Raw genomic sequence first — 19,840 nt, forward strand, 5'->3', positions numbered from 1 at the left:
AAATATATTGGTAGAAGGATGCTGTGTTTAGAGCTGCCAGGTAGAAGGCGTAGAGGAAGACCAAGGAGGAGGTTTATGGATGTAGTGAAGGAGGACATGAGATAGTTGGTGTGAGAGAGACAGATGCAGAAGACATGCTTGGATGGAGGCGATTTGCTGTGGCGACCCCTGATGGTAAAAACCATGTATTATGTGCTCAACATTTCAGCGATTTTTCTTTTCATCCAAGATCAGATGCCTGATATTATTGATTATTTCTGTGTTTTCACAGACATTGTTAATGTACAAAATAATCAAACAAATGGGGTCCTGATGAGACATAATCTGCAGGGCTTTGATCTAACTAAACGTTTAGACTGTCCCTTTCCCTCCCTGTGTAGTATTATGCCCATCAGGAGGCCCTCTGTAAAAATATTCAACTCATCTCTTCCAATAAACTTGGATGATAACCAGCACAGACCAATGACTTGTATAACACATTACAGCTATTTATCAGTGCCTCCACAGTAGTCTGTGCTCTGGACACTGTAACTAATTGGAGATCCCTTTTTGTTGTCACTCCTCTCTTGGTGGTTGAAATGTAAACAGGGGTGTTATGAAAGTGCCCTTATGGCATGGAGAGAAGCGAGCAAGGCCACTCCGGCACTTACACGGCATGCCTTATGAATAAGAAATGGTACTGGACATGTAGCGGTTAGTCGCAGAGGAGCAAGGTCCGCGCATCAAGTCCACCTCTGTTTGCGTTGTACATATTTCATAAGATTCACGGGTGGAAGGAAGTTATATGGAGAGAGGGGGGTTGAAATAAAAAGCAGCTCGCACAGGCTCTCCTCTGTTCACTGTCATGGGTCTGCAACTATTACAATACCAAGTGTCTTCTCGCTTTCGCCGGAGTTGCAAGTTCATGTTGTTTTTCTCCTCTGTGTCTTCCTGCACTTGACAACAAAATAGAGCCAACTGCCTGTGTGCTAACTGCGAGCCAGGAAGGACACAGCACAGGTTGTTAGTGTTAGTTTTAACAATTAAGACAAGTTTTTCTTACAGAGTCCAGATGACCATTTCCTCCAGGACTCTGATTAAACGTGGCATGGAAATGTACACATAAGCTACCATGCTTCAGGCTGAGAAATAAAACAGTTAAAGTTGTCTTACCTAAAATGTTTATATGATGTCACTCATTCACTCTTTGATGTTTTGCATTAGCTGTGGTACCTCTATTAAATCTGTCTTTAAATAGTATGCTACAGCTCAGCATATCGATTATATGCAAAGAGGGCTAGTTGATCTATCCACCCCTCCGTTCACTGCCACGGTGCTTAAAAGGAGCTTGTGATGAATGTACTTGACAGTTGCTGATGGTCTTTCGCCAATCAATGACCTTCATGATGTCATAATGGAGGTCATGTTATCCAATTGTATCTGGTTTCTATTTACTCTCTGCTTAAACAACACCTTGAATTATTGAATAAAAGGAAACAGATGTCCTTCAGAGCAATATTACATGCAAGGCTAGTCAGAAAGGAACTAACTGGCAAATGCTCATTAATTAATTGTTCTTGTTATGTGTTAACTCTTTCCTTGACTAGCTAGTACTACTGATTTATTTCTACAAAGGTACAGTATATGGACAATTGATGCAAATTGCAACATGTATATTTATGTCTATGAATGAGTTGGATAATTTGCTATCAGTTGTTTTTAATGAGGCTGCACGGCGGATGCGTGGTTAGTGCGCGCAGGACACACAGCTTGGAGACCTGGGTTCGATCACCCCTCAGGCATCTCTGTGTGGAGTTTGCATGCGTGGGTTTTCTCCGGGTACTCCGGTTTCCTCCCACATTCCAAAAACATGCTAGGTTAATTGGTGACTCCAAATTGTCCATGTGAGTGTGAATGGTTGTTTGTCTATATGTCCCCTGTGATTGGCTGGCGACCAGTCCAGGGTGTACCCCACCTCCCGCCCGAAGACAGCTGGGATAAGCTCCAGCATGACCCTCGACCCTAGTAGTAGTAGAAAATCCTGTGGATGTTGTATAATCTTTAACCAATATTTGATTTCTTGGAGAAACCAAAATAACTTATTTTGAGAGTTATTTGTTCGAATTTAACATTTTTGAACTAAATAAAAACCAATACCGAAGATCATACTATAAAATCAATAGGTGAATAGCTCTTAAAACTAGGCAAATTATCTAACATATCTTGAAATATTATTTGAAATGTGATTTTGCAGTGTACCATTGGGGCCATGTTGAATGGGTCATATAGAAAATTTCATTTAGTAAAGTTTGCTTGCTACATGGACAGATCATTTCATTAGTTTTAAGTAGTTTTTAACAGATACGTATGTGTACTTTTTATATTATAATAGTCCAGCACTTGCAGTGTATAGTGCATCCGGAAAGTATTCACAGCGCTTCACTTTTTCTACATTTTGTCATGTTACAGCCTCATTCCAAACTGAATTAAATTAATCTCTTACCTCAAAATTCTACACAAAATACTCCATTATGACAATGTGAAAAAAATTTTTTTTGACATGTTTTGAATTTATTAAAAATAGAAAACAAAAAAATCACATTTACATAAGTATTCACAGCCTTTGCTTAATACTTTGTTGATCCACCTTTGGCAGCAATTACAGCCTCAAGTCTTTTTGAATATGATCCCACAAGTTTAGCACACCTATCATTAGGCAGTTTTGCCCATTCTTCTTTGCAATAAGTCTCAAGCTCCATCAGGTTGGATGGGAGACGTCTGTGCACAGCCATTTTCAGATCTCTCCAGAGATGTTCGATCGGATTCAAGTCTGGACTCTGGCTGGGCCACTCCAGGACATTCACGGAGTGGTTCTGAACCCAATCTTTTGAGATCTTGGCTGTGTTCTAATGTCTACTGTCTATATGGTCAAGGTACATGACCAGTCTACTGAGGTCAAGAGCGCTCTGGAGCAGGTTTTCATCCAGGATATCTCTATATATTGCTGCATTCATTTTCCTTCTATCCTGACTAGTCTGCCAGTTCCTGCTGCTGAAAAACTTCCCCACAGCATGATGCTGCCACCACCATGCTTCACTGTAGGGATGGTATTGGCCTGGTGATGAGCAGTGCCTGGTTTCCTCCAAACATGGCGCCTGGCATTCACACCAAAGAGTTCAATCTTTGTCTCATCAGACCAGAGAATTTTGTTTCTCATGGTCTGAGAGTCATTCAGGTGCTTTTTGGCAAATTCCAGATGGGTTGCCATGTTCCTTTTACTAAGGAGTGGCTTTCGTCTGGCCACTCTACCATACAGGCCTGATTGGTGGATTGCTGCAGAGATGGTTGTCCTTCTGGAAGGCTCTCCTTTCTCCACAGAGGAACGCTGGAGCTCTGACAGAGTGACCATCGGGGCCTTGGTCACCTCCCTGACTAAGGCCCTTCTTCCCCGATCGCTCAGTTTAGAAGGCCGGCCAGCTCTAGGAAGAGTCCTGGTGGTTCCAAACGTCTTCCATTTACGAATAATGGAGGCCACTGTGCTCATTGGGACCTTCAAAGCAGCAGAATTTTTTCTGTATCCTTCCCCAGATTTGTGCCTCAAGACAATCCTGTTTCGCAGGTCTACAGACAGTTCTTTTGACTTCATGCTTGGTGTTTGTGCTCTGACATGCACAGTGTGGGACCTAATATAGACAGTTATTATATTTCCAAATCATGTCCAATCAACTGAATTTACTGCAGGTGGACTCCAATTGAGCTGTAGAAAGATCTCAAGGATGATCAGTAAAAAAAAGATGCACCTGAGCTCAATATTGAGCTTCATGGCAAAGGCTGTGAATACTTATGTAAATGTGATTTTTTTCTATTTTTAATAAAGTCAAAACATGTCAAAAAAAACTTTTTTCACATTGTCATAATGGAGTATTTTGTGTAGAATTTTGAGGTAAGAGATTAATTCAATTCAGTTTGGAATGAAGCTGTAACATGACAAAATGTAGAAAAAGTGAAGCGCTGTGAATACTTTCCGGATGCACTGTAGGTGTGTAATTTCACAGGACTAGAAGGTCATAAACATGTTCTCTATGAACTATAATTATCTACAAAAATATTCAATTTATAAATGAGGAATAAGGAAATTCAGAGTTGACTGTTAAATATACTTCAAACTTAAAATAATCATCCAATCATCCAGGCTTCACCCAGCAAGCTAGCTCCTAATATTAAAAAAAACACAGGTAACCACCATAGTTCCTCAGTGGTTACAATAAATTGTACAAAATTCCAAGTACTTCTCGCTCTTGTGTGTAGTTTCCAGTGAAGAGGAGTTCGAGAAAGAAAGAACCACATCACTCTTAAGTGCTCATCTAGGCCACAGCTTCAATCTCACAGGCCAAACCCGTAAATGCAGAAAAAATACCTGTCCTCTTTCCTTCCACCATCCTTTTGTGTAGAAAGTGCACAAATTAACCTTAAACCTCCTGGTTTCTACCATTAACACAGACAGGGTCTTTGCCAAGAGGGTGAGCGTAACTGAACTGAGGCACACAGGCAAATATTTTCTTAACAAAAGAACCTAACCTGTTGCCAGGTTACAGTCAGCCTACAAGCACTGCCTTTTAAGGTGGAGGGAAAATATCGCTAGCAGAGACTTGGAAGCACACCTCTAAATATAAAATATTTAGCCCTTGTCTGTTTGCTGTTTTCTTCCAATTTTGGAGGAGGTTAATTGAAGGTGATGGTTGTGTGGTCAGTTGCCGCAGGCTAGAAAGCCTCCGGCCACACATCTGCCTCCCGTGTTTTCCAAGCCCATGTGTCATTGAGCAGTATACGGCCAATAATTCAGGGTAAACTAAAGCCAATTTACTCAATTAATAGTAAGCTCCGGCTAGGCTGAGGGACATTAGAATGATTCCATGCAAATCAGATGACCTCTCTAACTGAATGGGTCGCATGAGGAGAGTCACTAAGCCCGCTCCCTACTCCCAAAATTGTTTTGTATCACTCAGCTTGTTATTTGAAGTAGTGCCATGTTTTAGTTTAACTTCAAGGAAGGTATTGTGCTAAATGCGCTGCACTATGCCTCTCATGGAGTTATGTGGGTCAGACTGTGTTCCTGGAGGCTAGTTGCAGGCTGCAATTGAGGGATTTGGCTGAGTCAGCATCTCTGTGGGACCAGGATGCAGGCAGCGGCTTTGTTCTGCTGTGACCAGGCAACCAGCCTCAATGTTTTGTGCATGCATGCAACTATTGTCCTTCTCTTTAATTTAAATTTGGCTCTGTACCGCACAGGACAACACAATTCTACTTTGTCATACCAGTCTGCAAAAGTGACTATGTAAATGTCCAATTACTTCTGATATACACATTATTCAAAATATATCAAACTTTTAAATGTATGATTCATCATGTAAAGTTATTATATTTAGCATTTAACAAGATGTCACTTTTAAAGTCCATAAAGTAGGGCTGAAATTTTCTGTTATTTTTCCGTTATTTTCTTAGTCGATTAATCTGATTTTGATTAATCGAGTAATCGGTTAGGCTCTAGATGGCCCAAATCAATATCAGCCAATCACAAACAGTTAGTGGTTTGGTCTGCAACATACCAGAAAAGAAGCCCAAATGGCCATTACTGTTTTCCAAAGTCCAAGCTGATGTGTGTGAATATCTTGTTTTGCCTAAAATACAAAGATAATAGGTCGGCTGTAATTGATGACGAAGGAAATGAAAAATATATTGAGATTTTAAAAAAATACTAAATACCCAAAAAATATATTACATTTTAAAATAGATTAACCGATTGATTAATCTATTGATTAATCAATTTTAATTGATTAATCTAATGTGAAGTCTGCCATATGTTCTCTACATTCTACTCTGATTTCACCTGGGTCAAGTTTACCAATGTTATACACAGCGTATGTGATTTAGTAATTTGTAGAAATACAGTATGCATAATCCCTGACATCTGCTCTCATACTTTTTGAAACACTGTTGTGTTTGAAAACACTGGTGTTTGTAACTACACTGATAATTATACAAGGATCTCTGAGCAGTGTGCAGCCTGAATACAAGATCTGGAATGATCTGATGTATTTACACCCACACAAACAAGCCCTCTCCATCGAGCCAGAGTAAAATGAAAAGCTTTGTCTTGAGGATGCAGAGATTCAAAAGGTGTTGACCAGGACGGATAGAGAGCTCAATACTTAATGCTGGAGTGACAGAAGATGTTAGAATGATGCAAATGGATATATTGTGTTCACTATTTCGCACTGCCAACCTTGTGATGAATAATAAAATTGTATTCATTTCTTCCATCTTTGGTTGATATGATGTAACCTCCTAAGCCTTCTCCTGGGCAAAGGGGTATTGCTCCAAGTTGCACAGAAGTTGAAGGGTGCCTCATAAAAATAATGTATGTATGTCAAGCGCTCAATAAAGTTTTCCCAGTGAGCAGTGGAAAAAAATGTAAATCACAAATGTCGGAAAGTGAAATATTTTAAGCATCAGCTAATAAAGGTTACTGTGTCAATTGTCAATAATAAACATGGGGAAGGAGTAGGATTAAATATAAGCTCTGATTCTCCTGACTCATATTCTTACATGTTGAATTGTGCTAATGTAACTATGTGATATTCCTTCTTGTAACTTGTTACACATGTCGATACAACTAAATATGCCACGCCATACCATGAGCCGCGTTGACCATACAGCCCCTCCACCACACTTTGGACACCCCAGGAAGGTAAGGTGTTGCTAGGCGACCGAGGAGTATGCCCATGCTCTGCCTTCTTGGCTATGTTGCTGGTCAGGAGTTGGGCTGCATTGTGGAGAGGTTTATGCATCCTGCATAATGTGGTTATAATTGTGCACAATTATATATGGACAATACGGTTATAACAATGCTCACTCCGCTAGCTAAATATGGTGACCATGTTGAATCTCTATTGAACTGTGAGTCAAGTAATGGCATGGAGTACTTAAGATAATGCTGTGGGTCATTGTGATCAAGAGGAACTGAGTAATGGTGGGTCAACTGTGTTTGTCCCCCATCAAAAGCTGGAACCACAAGAAGACACTGGCAGGATTATGAAGCCCCTCTTGGGCAAATAGTTGTGTGCTGCAGTGACCGCATTATGGTTAGATAAATTAGGAAAACAGCAGACACTCCATAAGCAGAACTGTACTGTGTCTTGAATCAGTTGAGAAGATGTAGTCAACCACGTAATTTCATTGTCTTTCTTCACTGCATTTGAAAGTCCACAGATGCCTACCAATTTAAATACACAGAACAACTCCCTGTTAAAATATTTGACTGTTAATATTACAGCCTAGGTTCCCAAAGTGTGAAACCCCCAGAGATATGCCAATTGTCATGGGAGTATGAGAATTAAAATGAAAAACAATTAGAACATTACACTCACAATTACAAATGTGCCTGAACGCCTCACAGCACGTAGTCAAAGCAGAAAGAACAAATGAAGAACCGTGGAATTTCAACTAAAGGGTCTACCGTATAGCTAAAGTAAAAACATGGATCAGATATTGACTCAAAAAGCACAAAGTTCAGAACATACGACGGCTTGTACTGAATTACCACACCGTAATGTGACAACACTTTATCCAAGAAACATGGATTAGTGTCTGTGTTAAACTCCCAGTGGACTTGTTGATATAAATCAGAGGAAGTTACGCTTCCTCTTATCGCCTCCTCTAAGCCCTGAGTACTTTTCAACTGGCAGGAGCAAGAGTCTACTTGCTTTAATGCTTTTCAGTGGAGAATTTATTTTAGTAGAAACACATGCATCATGCCAAAGGAAAGGTTCCCCTACCCTTAGTCATCTTAAACATCAATGAAATACACATTGAGTTCACACTGAGGCTCCTATACCTGCATTGAGAAGCAAAGATTTGATGACAGTCTTTTGTCCTCGCTCCAAAGCAGCTCATTTACGCAATTCGATCCCTTAGTGTCCTTTTATTGCCAATCAGTTTTAAATCTGGTGAGATTACTGAGCACCTTTGTCAAATTCCAGTCAGTCAATCTCTGTGATTCTGGCTTGACCCAGCCCTAATTAAACACAGTTAGACAAATCTGGTGAACTCCAGCATAATCCTCTGGACCACAGTGAGAGCAAAAGAGGAGATGAAGTGGGGAGACTGTCAAAAAGACGGAGCAAGACTTGGCAGAAGAAGGGACAACACATCCCAGCAGAGCAGAGCCAAGCAGTGGGTCGTCTAATGTATCAAACACATGGATTAGCGGTTAGCCTGCGGTTTCTAGCTTTCTTGGAGGCTGGCTTGGCCCTGGGAAGGACAGTCCTGGTCTTGTGGGAAACTGGAAGTGTAAATTGACAACTGAATAAATAGACGTAAATATGTCATGAACCTGTGAGAGAAAAATGTCTTTTTGTTTGAACAGACAGGTGTCATTAGTAGTATATGGTTATAAAGTATAAGGTTTGTTTTGTGGATGCCACGCTGCACAGATGATACATTCAGCCACGCCTTTTTGGTCTCCACCTTAGAGCTCACAAACTGTCATCTGGGAACCCATATTATTAACTTGGCTTGGAAATAAGAAATAAAATGACCCAGGTATCTTTCCTACTGAATTCAAAAAACTGAATGGAACATTCCACAACAGCGCCATGCTGACATGTTGACTGTAAATTAGTTAATAGTGTTACCTTTTGTATTGTGCTATAAAGACCGTAATATTTTCATAACTGTAGAAAGATAATCTTGCACTTGACTCTCCGTATTGAGTCATTTCGACAGACCCACTTTTGGTCATGCATTATTCACGGGTATTCAAGCCCCACTCTGGCCCAGGGAGGAAGTGCTCTCTCCCAGTCTCCGTCACAGGATATCAGCCTCTAATTCATTATTCAACGGGCTGGAGCATGGCCACTCAGTCTAACTCATGCTGCTTGGACAGGGGAGCATAGTTAGGGACTACAGAAGATGCTTCATCCTCTTGAGGTTTCTTTCGCCGTTCTAAAGGTTTGTTTTCTTCCAAAAATTGGTGGATTGCAAAGGTTGCAAGAATGTTGTTTAAATACTTGAAAAAAGTACTGTACTTAATACCTGATGGCGACAACCGTTATGCCACGAGTGACTGATAATGACAATTACAGTAGCTGCTGTGTCAGTGTGACATAACAACATCCAAAAATATCATCACAACATATCTGTAAAAGTGATGGTTTGAAATGAAGATCGGATCTCCCAGCAAAGTCAAGCCCAGTAAAACTGAAATGAGAAGTACTGTATAATCTGGGTTTGGAGTATTATGGCTCGGTTTTGTGCAAGCTGAGCAAAACTGACATTTTCTTATTTACAGTGTGGTTCCAACTGTCTACATGGTGTGGCAGAAGATGCCTCACGAAAATAACAATGTTGTTTGCTTCCCGGACACACTTGATACAGTGTTTTTATGAAATGCTGTCTTCATTCAACACAGTTAACCATGTTAAAGAGATTTCTGTATTAATTTAGGTTGTGTAATATGGATAACTGATTGGTTATAACCTCAGTAAACAAAGTTTTCAGTTCAAATTTGTTGGGTAGTGAAAAGTGGTGCAGAGATCACATTGAGAACTGGAAAAGGATCAATCTTTGATAAAGTGGGTCAGTAGACTGGAGGTCTCAAGAGGTGGATGACAGCAGGGGGAAAAAATCTGGTTTTGGGTCACATGTGCCCCTGACGAAGGCAACCGCAGACCAGGGGGCAAAAAAACTGAGTGCCATTCATGTCCATATATCATTCCTGATATTTCCCTTCCACTCCTCATAAAGCTTTAATGTGATGGGTACATATCATCATGCTTATAGCGTGCTTGCTACGTACAATCTTAGTGCGATTGCAACGTTATCGTATGAAGGCCATACTTAAGATAAGATATGCGTTTATTAGTCCCACAAGGGTCCCACTGTACGTTCTGCTCACCTACAGTGTCCTTACTCACTTACTCACTCGCATGTTGTAAGTGCATGCAAGTGAGGGGGGGTTACATTTTTAATAAATAAAATATTGATTGCTTTTTTTTTTTTTTTACCAACAGCCTGTTTAAGTACAAATAGACAGTGGAACTACAGATATCAGCCCCCCCCCCTCCCACCTGATAATTAGATACATCAGCCATAGATTAATAGATAGTTTACTTGCCTTAGCAGGTTCCTTATTGTGTTAATAGGGCATGACAGAATTTGCTTGTTAATAATTCTGCCTGTTGCCTGCTCAAGATGATGGATGGGGTGCAAACAGCTGTGGCATCAAGATGCATTTCATGTAAAACAGGGATGTGAAGACATGGTGTGTTCGTGTGTGTGTGTTTGCACTACGCGTTGTTTGGCACATTTTCACAGAGGGGTCTATGTTATCCTTGTCTTTTGGAGTCAGACCCCAGGCTATGTCTAATTGGAGTCTTCACACTTTCAGGCTTGACTCACGCTGACACGCTCGACCTTGGCTCTTCTCCCTTTGCCATGAAAAGGGAAAACAGTGACACACAAACATGCCGCCTTCATAGCTGAGAAGAGAAACTTCACTGCCACTTCTTTCTTTTTTTTTTCATTTTCAATCTCGCTGTCTTTCTTCTGTTCCTGTTTCTCAGCTTCAAGAGTCTTCCACACTCTCAGTTCCATTTGTAGAGATGAACTTTTCAACCATGGAAGCATAATTTAAAAGACAAACAAAAAGGTCATATCTGTCTCTCAGTGAAGTGTTAATGCTTGACAGATTTGTAATCTTAATTACATTTGCAAAGGACATCATGTGTGCTTAATTTAGTGCACAAAACTTGACAAACACAGGTATTAAGCAGATTCATCTTGCCATAAGGGGAAAGTGCTATAGGGTCAACACCTCTACTTCTCGGAATTCAGCCATCAATATACCTCTCACTATACACTGCAATGGTGGGTCCCTCAGGTCTTGATACCCTTTTAGCATCCAAGGGCCTGTTTATGGGCTTGATTTTCACTTCCCATCAGGCAGCATTGATCAAACAGCACACTTAGAGTTGTTCAAGGTGGACATTACTACTGATGGCAACCAGTGCTGCAGACTCTTGTGTAAAAACTATGGCCATTATTCACCTGATTGGCCTCTCCTCCATTCCTGTGGTCCACATTTCATGATTTGGTAGGTATTTATATCCCTGCAGGTCCAAATCTACCTCATAGTGTCAGCGGTGAAGTGCAGGCTTTTGGATGGCATCAATTTAGTTATTTAGGCCTGAGGATGGACAGTCCTGTTGGTTGCATAGGTGATTGCCATTACATGGTCCACGGGCTATGAACCAGTTCCATTCCGAGACTATGAATTAAGTCGTGGTTTAGTGAAAGTCAGCAAACATGAAAGACAGCAATGAAAATGTTAACTACAAGAATTATATCAAACTAGTAACTTAACTTAACCTCATCCATGTGGCATAGTGGGAGGATAACTTGGAAGGCGTTGGTTAATATGAGTGGGACAAAAGGGACAAAAGTATGACTTGCTGCCAACCATCCAGTTTGTGTTGATTCCTTCTGAGCTGAGGGCCACTGTGTTCATGCGTCTATGTACCCGCCACTTGGCAAAATAGGCTCACCTCATTTGTTTCCTGGGCTTATGGTGACACAGTTCACCGTGACCGCAGCATCTCCAACATGTGCCACGTGTTTTTTTTGGAACAGAGGTGTCCAATCTCTTCAGAGGGCAGTATGACATATTTAACACAATTCTATTCATTGTCAGTGTTGTGCGCAATAAGAAGATTGGTTCATGTCAGGACATCTGAACAATGACCCTTGACCCTATTACAAATGTATTACAAACCACCAAAGTGTATATCGTGCAACTATTTTGTATGATATACAAAACATTTTGCACTGCTGACTCTTAAAGGGGAACTGCACTTTTTTGGAATTTTGCCCATCTGAAACATGAGCACATATTTCTTTCCCTTTTCTGTGCATTACAACACAAGAAAACGAGAAAATGACACTAGCGATTAGCGATGCGTCGTGTTGGTCCGTGAGATGAAAATACTTTTTATAATAATACCGCTGTAGCTTGGTTAACATACAAGACGCGTAAACGGAATGCTGTTGCCGTTTTTTTTTTTTTGTGAGGGCTTTAGCGTCAATGCCACACAATGCCCCTTTGGAATTTGCATGAGCGCGCTAAACATGGGACATTGACAGGTGGAAGAAAGTTTTTGTCTCTGGTGAAAAATATGTAACTTTGACTGTCCTGATGACTTTAAACATTATTGGCAATGAGATCCCACCTGAGATGTTTTCCACACAGTGGCACCATCATGATTTGGGGTCCTTTTTCCTTCTATGGACCAATGGAGCTTCAGCTGGCTATATGGAGATATTGCAGGGGGCATCCCTCATGACTGAAGTCCCTTGTCTGTGTGGTAATGACTGGGCTTTTCAACAGGACAACGCTGCCCGCCTGACAAAGCACTTCCTCCGGAAGAATGACTCTCTCTTTAGAACCATCCTGCATGTTCACCTGATTGTTTGCAATATGTTGTATTCAAACAATGCTTTAATTATTTTGCTTAGAACATAATTAAGATACAGAGTGCAAAATGTATTTTTTTTATTTTTTTTTAACTGGTTTTAAGATTTTGATCAAGAGTGTATACCTATATATTGGGTATCTGAAAAATGATTGGATTCAAGACATTGTCTCACCGACACCAGATGTCAGAGTAAATAATTAAAGGCTTGAAATACTGTGCAATCCCTGTGAAAAGGCCTCATTTTTCTCAAAAGAATTGAGTTAACAATGTCTCATTACATTTACAACTCCAGCAAGGGACCTTTGGGGCTTGATCCTTAGATGAGGACGAGCTCTCTTGTTGAGTCGCGTGTCACAGATGCACAGAGAAAAGGTCCTTAAGAGTATCTTTATCACACTTAGACAGGAGGCGCAATTATGCCTGCCACAGTTTCAGTGGGAATGCACAGATACCCGTCATGTTGAGTGGGTTTGAGAATGTAGGCGGCGTGCCAGGGGAAGGTCAGCGTGTCCATCTTATATCCAGATTTGTCAGCTTCTCTGGAGAAAAAAATAGTTCAGTTGCTGTTCTGCCATATTGTAGTTTTTCTTGAGCGGTTAATGTAGCATTATTTGTAGTAATGTAGTAGTATTTTAATTATTTGGTATGGTATGCATTTTTATTGAAACTTCCAATATGGTGCCCTGAATTGTTCACTTTCATTGGAAAAAAAATGACATCAAATTGACATCAAATAATTTTAAAGTCGTTTACATTTATAGTTGTATACGATGTGTGCCTTCATGATTCACACAGAATAAGACGATAACCACGCCACAAATGTAGGTGCTAGAAAAAGGAAGGTCCTCCCAGGGGAGTTCCTGTTCTCATTTGTACCTTATCCATACCTTTTCTAAGGTCCCATCTGTGTGCCTGCTCAAATCCCTCTGGCTTGCACTAAACACATTGCTATGCACTCTTTTGTTACAGAAGAGGGAGAAACGAATGGGCAAAAATTTGGTATTTAAATACAGTCTGTGTGATGCATGGAATTGCTCTTAGGAAGCCGTGTCCCCAGAGTAACATTTAGGTACTGCTGAGCGGGTTACACATGCAGCTGGGTGAGGTAGTGGCACCCACACACTGTAAGCTGAAATGAATGGAAAATGAATAGCAGCGGCAGTTGAGAGGGAATAAGTAATGCTCTACTACTAGGCTTTGGTTGTTGTGCGTATGAGTTACTTTGTAAAACATTTTAGATGCTCATTTCCGCATGACTCACTTGTCAGGCAATTACCCTTTCCCAAAACCACAAACACCCAATGTCTTGATCTGTAACACAACATGCAAGCTAGAACACAGTGTTTCATGTCATGTTTAATGACTTATTATAGATTTCAAACAGAAGACGCAAAGATTACTGTACACATACACCTTTGGCGAGGGGCGTATAAAGAGTATGACATTGTAAAACTGGCTCCCTGTAGTGTCTGACAGGTGCAGGGAATTCAGGCTTACTAAATCCTGAGTGGGGACATTGGACAGCGTAGCACGCCCTCTGATCCCAAATTATGTCCCCTGCCGACCGGGATGATGCCCGTCTTTGGTCTGTAACCAAGAGTTGACAAGTGCCTCTTAATGCCTTATGCTCTCCTGGGGCATCTGTCAGGGTGAACAGAACCCGCCATTACAGACTAATACCTACAACTTATTTTGCAGCCATTAATAACACAGGGAAATCTTTCCCAAGGGATTTCTTCGCAGCCAGCACAGGCAAGATCCAGTTGAACATGACTGAACATTACATGATCTTATTTTGTTGGCTAATTCATCTTAACATCTTTGTTATCATTAGTTGTGCTAATTTGTCGTGAACCCATTCAAATTATTATTATTATTATTTTTTATCCGTGGTAGATGTTAACCAAGCTCAGTGCGCTAATGTATAGGAAATCAATCTGTATATGTGCACATGCTATCCAAATCATCAGTTGTACATTCGGTCAATGTTGTTTATAGGGATGAGGGTGTAATGTTAAACTTGTTTTGTACATTGCGTGTTTCACAAGAGAACTGTATACGGTTCGTCCCTGCCGGTGTTTTTTTTTCTTTTTCTTTTTGTGAGATAAAGTCACTTGGAAAACTTTGCTTCAAGTACTGAATGCTGTGTATTTTGATAAAAATACAGTGAAAACGGCTGACAGACTATTTCCATTATTGCATATTTGCATGAATCACCAACTTCACACAGATCATCAAAAAATAATGAAATAATGTCTTACCGATCACGTACACACGTGATCGGTAATAATACGACATAGTAATAATAAATATTACAACTACTGATCAATCCATGTACATTTCAGACTTCAAATAATGTACAGATGTAAGCTGTAGTTAATGTTTTGCTTCTGTTTCATTGCTTTTAGCAATTTTAGTGAAATCCATTGGTGAAAGTCCCAGAATATCTCAATTGACACATCTCAGGCTTTTATGAGAAACCATCTCATGACCTAATCTTACCTGGTTCTTAGTGATGCATTTATGTGAGCCGTTCCCCACTATTGAAGACTAATGAGGAAGAAAAATTGGGTTTTTCTTTCCTATCTGCTTGCCTATAACAGCTGCTCTAGGTTGTCACGGTGCTCTGAGCTCCTGATGTGGCGTATTAGTCAGGACAATCATTATTAAGCACATTTCAGGCTTAATTACCACTCAAATGCACAGCCATAAAGGCTTCACCACAGTCTCCCAGCAGATGGTCGTGGGTGTCAGATAGACAGCCCTGGTGATGTCTTCGTCAGACCTGGTGCAATGTAAAGATGATCCATATTGGCATTAAAAGCAGCTTATACACTGCAATACTGTGTGTAATTTTACCACCGTTACTACAATAACATTTTATAGGACAATTGTGTGTGCTCAATCTGTTTGAAATACCACCTCCACATTTTCCTGAGAATTGTTTTTAATGTTATTAGTCTGTGTTAAAATACAAATGAACACATTCCATCATTACAGTGTAGTGACTTTACTTTAAGAACAAGTCAACGAACTTCAACAATTGTTGTGGTAAAAAGTTGGCAACATTTATCTGCCTCCATTATAAATGGAACCCAAATCAGCCCACTCAATTTCAGGCAATTTTTAAAACAGATTCCAGGCAGAAGGAACACCAGACTTCAATGCCTTTTCCCCAATTCAGTATGGGCCTTAGGGACACCTACAATTCCTTGGAGTCAACACAATAACATCCTACTAATTGATGGTTATTGATTTGAAAGAATGCTGGAAGTAGACCCCAAAATAGCTTTCTACTGTTAAAGTGAAGATAACAGTGGTTAGATGAACTTAAGGTGATTTGTTTGCCCATTTTCTGTGTTGCTTCAGAAGGCACTTCGTCAAATGTATCATTGGGGTTAAAACGCAATGGAAGTAGAGTTGGGCGACATAAACCTTACATACATCACAGTATTTTTGCACTGTATCACAATATGACGAAATAAAATGATATCAAATTTGAATTCAGCACAATGTTGTATAAAAAGCTACAAACCTTAACCCATATAAATGAAATACACCTGTCTCAAAATGTAAAGCACATTTATTAATAAACTGGCTTACTTTTCTAATGGGATGTCAGCTCCTGCACACAATCTTCAACAAACTTTTGAAGGCCGCTAGTATGTTCTTTGTCTGTTGAGAATGTCTGCGCGACGACTTCAGGTATGAGAATAAACGTTCTTCCCATCTTCACTTAGAATCTGCATGCTATCATCCCGCATTGTGAAACTCCCCTTACAGTAAAGCAGTGAAGATATGTACGTATGTACTCATTGAGCACGAGACACTGGTGCAACCACACTATCATGCTAAACTAACCTAACCTCGCTAGCTTCCATTCACTCTTCAAGGTGCTGCCCACCATCGCCGATGTTTATCGGCATTTCAACCTGTTTAGTTCGGTGGGAGGTGGTTTAGTATTATTTTGTATTTAGTATTTAGTGAGAACAGTTCGCTGAGTAAATACTTCCCCACACAAACGTTTCTTCTCTTCACGATGATAGCATTTCATTCCTCTTATGTATCAAAGCGCAACAAAGCATGTAACTCTGCTTGTTAGCGTTCATCATATACACCGATATAATTCATTTTCTTATCATTAGACGACTCAATGCCGGTTTACCGGTATATAGAAAATATCGCCCAATCCTGATTTAAAGTGATCTGAAGCAGACTTCCGAGCAGCGAATAAAGATGTAAGTCAAAATGTCCAAACATCTTGTAATGATAAATGTGTACTCACAAGCAGTTTATGTTCTCCTGTTTGAAACAATTTGTGGCAACAAGATAAAAAGACATGGTTATCCAAATCACTTAATTTCAAGAAATCATTGTATTATCATATATGTTTTATTGATTGGTTTGTCGGACTCCTGAATATGCCGGAAGTGTGTAGCTTTGAAGCAAATATCAAATATCTACTATTTGCAGATGTAGTTGTGATGGCCTCATCAGTTTACTGTGGCGCTTCGCAGCAAAAATTGCAAAAATGTTGTTATTGATAGAGACAGCAGTAAAACACTGTATACACAAAATGTACCGAATCATATCTTTCCAAATGGATTTTCCCATTGTCAATTTAAAGCTAAATCAGCTAAAGCGTTATCTTTTGACTGGAGATTCACTGAAGAGAAAACTGTCAGTCCAATATAAAAGTGTCCATCCAATGGCTTTGTGTTGTGTGTGGTTCAGAGAAGAGATGCTCCATAGCCCTCAGTTAGTGACTCACTCTCTGCTGTACAGACAGCCAAATTATATAAAGATAATCACATTCAAAGATAAGCCAGTTGCAGTTCCCCTCAGAGCATGGAATGTTAGTTAGTCACTTTAGCCCGCCAGGGAGAATTACACGTGGCAGATGTGAAAATCTAAACGTATAGGACATTTGGAGGCACATTTTCACCATCTTCACTCGCTCCAAAACCAAAGGATGTAATCTGTTAAAGTCTAATAACAAGCATTGTACTAACTATATTTAGTCATAAACCCAATTTGATTTAAAGCTTCTGAAGTTCAGCCTCATTTCAAACATCTAATAAAATTAGGAAAATCATTTCTACAGTAAACATTCCAAAAACATTTGATGTTGCAAATATGAAAATAAGAAGCACTGCATGGATTGACTGATTATGATAATGCTGATTTGCTTGTGCTATTTTGACTCCGAGGCTGCGGGAGCTAACATATAAGTAATAGTTTTATTTTAGCACATCAAATCAAGCTTTGGTTTCCCTCCAAACAACCCAGAGATACAACAGTGACAATCTTTGAACTGTAAATCACATTTGAAAGTGGTTTGCATCTCCAATTTGCCACGTTTTAGCTTCTCATCAGAGTATCTCCTGAGTGAAAGTGAGTGTGTTGGAGATGCTACAGTTGGCTTTTTTTAACCACCCACCTGTGCCCGTACCACCCACCTTAGCATCTGAGTCACGCTCAGCCTGCCTTCTCTTTCAGAATCAACAGCGCGGCACAGGACAGCTCAGCGAACGAGTGTGGGTGGATCAGCCTTATGGCTTCAGTCATTCATCCATCCGTGATGGCATCAAAGACACACAAGCAGAGAGAGAAGGTGAGCGTGCGAGAGAAAACAACTCAAACGAGATGTCAAGTAAAGAATATGAGAATATGAGGGGGAGGTGAGGATCCAGAGACAGAAAGTGAAATAAGAAACCCAAGAAAGAACAGGACAGACAGGCCAGACACCACAGCAGTGAGCATATAGAGAAGAGACTGCACGGCAAACAAAGCAAACATGACAATTGTATTCCCTTCGTCCATTGCCTGACACACTGGCAGCGCGGTAATATTACCTCCACCACAACTCAAGTGGCAAGCCCAAGAACTTCCTTCAGCATGAGCCTTGGCATGAGCGCTGAGGCTTTTGTTCTGCCACATACCATTAGCAAGTGGGCAGGCAGAAGAGACAGGACCTGCCTCTGAGATGGCACAGATGTCAGCAAAGAATGTGTGAGACCAGTTAAACACAAGGAAAGCATTGTATAGAAGTGACACAGGTGACAGCTAAGCTTCCCCCTTTTTGACACTAATGCTATTGAGATTCTGTCTCTTTTGCATTTTCTCAGAGGTTTACGCTGTGTCATCACTGTTTAAAGCCAAGCATATGATTTAAGGTTCTTTTAATTTGTCATCTTCTCAAAGCGGCATTTTTATTTAATCAAGCACATCCACACTTAATTATTCAAGAGTTATGACTGAATGGAGACACCTCCTCAACCCTGTTTTTCTGCCTTTGCCTCAAAATGCATAATTCTTGAATACATTAAGTCTTTTCTCCCTTGGCGATGACAACCACAGTTCTGAGAAGCCTTCTTACTCTAAGCTCCTCAGCTCAATGAGCCTTTAGATTGATCTTACTTAAAGTCAAGCCTTGACTGTTGGGATTCTTTTTTTGTATCATATCTCCTAGTATTGTCTCTTCATTCACAATTTCCTCTAGCACTAAACAGATGATGCATCTTTTGAGCTGACTGTGAGACCAATACTGCTCAATAGCTCTCCCTGATCCCATCAAGGAATCTTTGTTCTTAACTGCTGACGCTACAATGCAATTCTGTCTGAGCAAAAAGCAGATGGATCGCCGAGGCATAGGAAGAATCCATGTTGTTCCATGTCCATGATCGGGTGTGTGTTGCGTGTTAATGTGATTAGTGAGACATTAACGCCTCCATGTTCAACCAGGCAGATGTCGTACAATAAATCTCTCTCACATGCTGTTTTTGTCTTGTGTTAACAAAAGCTGCTTCAAAACCCTGTGGCTATATTTTATCTTTTTTTTTGTTGTTGTTGTAGAAATTAAAATGAATGCTTAGCTTAATCCTTTGGGGGATCTTATGATGCAATGCATAAACTGACATTGACCATAAGATAGCCAATGCATATTATTATCTATAAATATAGAAGGGGGCTGCGCAGTAGAGAGTGGTTAGCGCACAGGCCACACAGCTAGGAGACCCGAGTTCGATTCCACCCTCAGCCAGTACGTAACAGGAGCAAAGAATATATGAAGATTACGTCTACATTCCACAATAACAAACCACAAATATTAATTTTTTGTCATAGTTGGTCAAGGAAACTCCCTAGTGAATTTTTTTTTCATGGTGCATTCATATGTGCAAATGTGCATTTCATGCGATGACGCAAGTAGCGCTGTAAGTCAAATGGTTCCAATATGAAACCCACTTCCTTAGACGAACATTCTTGGCTCTTTCTGCCCTCCTCGGAGGACTGTGCACGCATAACTCTTCTTGTCTTCCCACTCCTCCGTA

The sequence above is a fragment of the Doryrhamphus excisus genome, linkage group LG3, assembly GCF_037039965.1.
Source record: "Doryrhamphus excisus strain RoL-2023G ecotype Guam linkage group LG3, RoL_Dexc_Guam_v1.1, whole genome shotgun sequence".
Classification (NCBI taxonomy): domain Eukaryota; kingdom Metazoa; phylum Chordata; class Actinopteri; order Syngnathiformes; family Syngnathidae; genus Doryrhamphus; species Doryrhamphus excisus.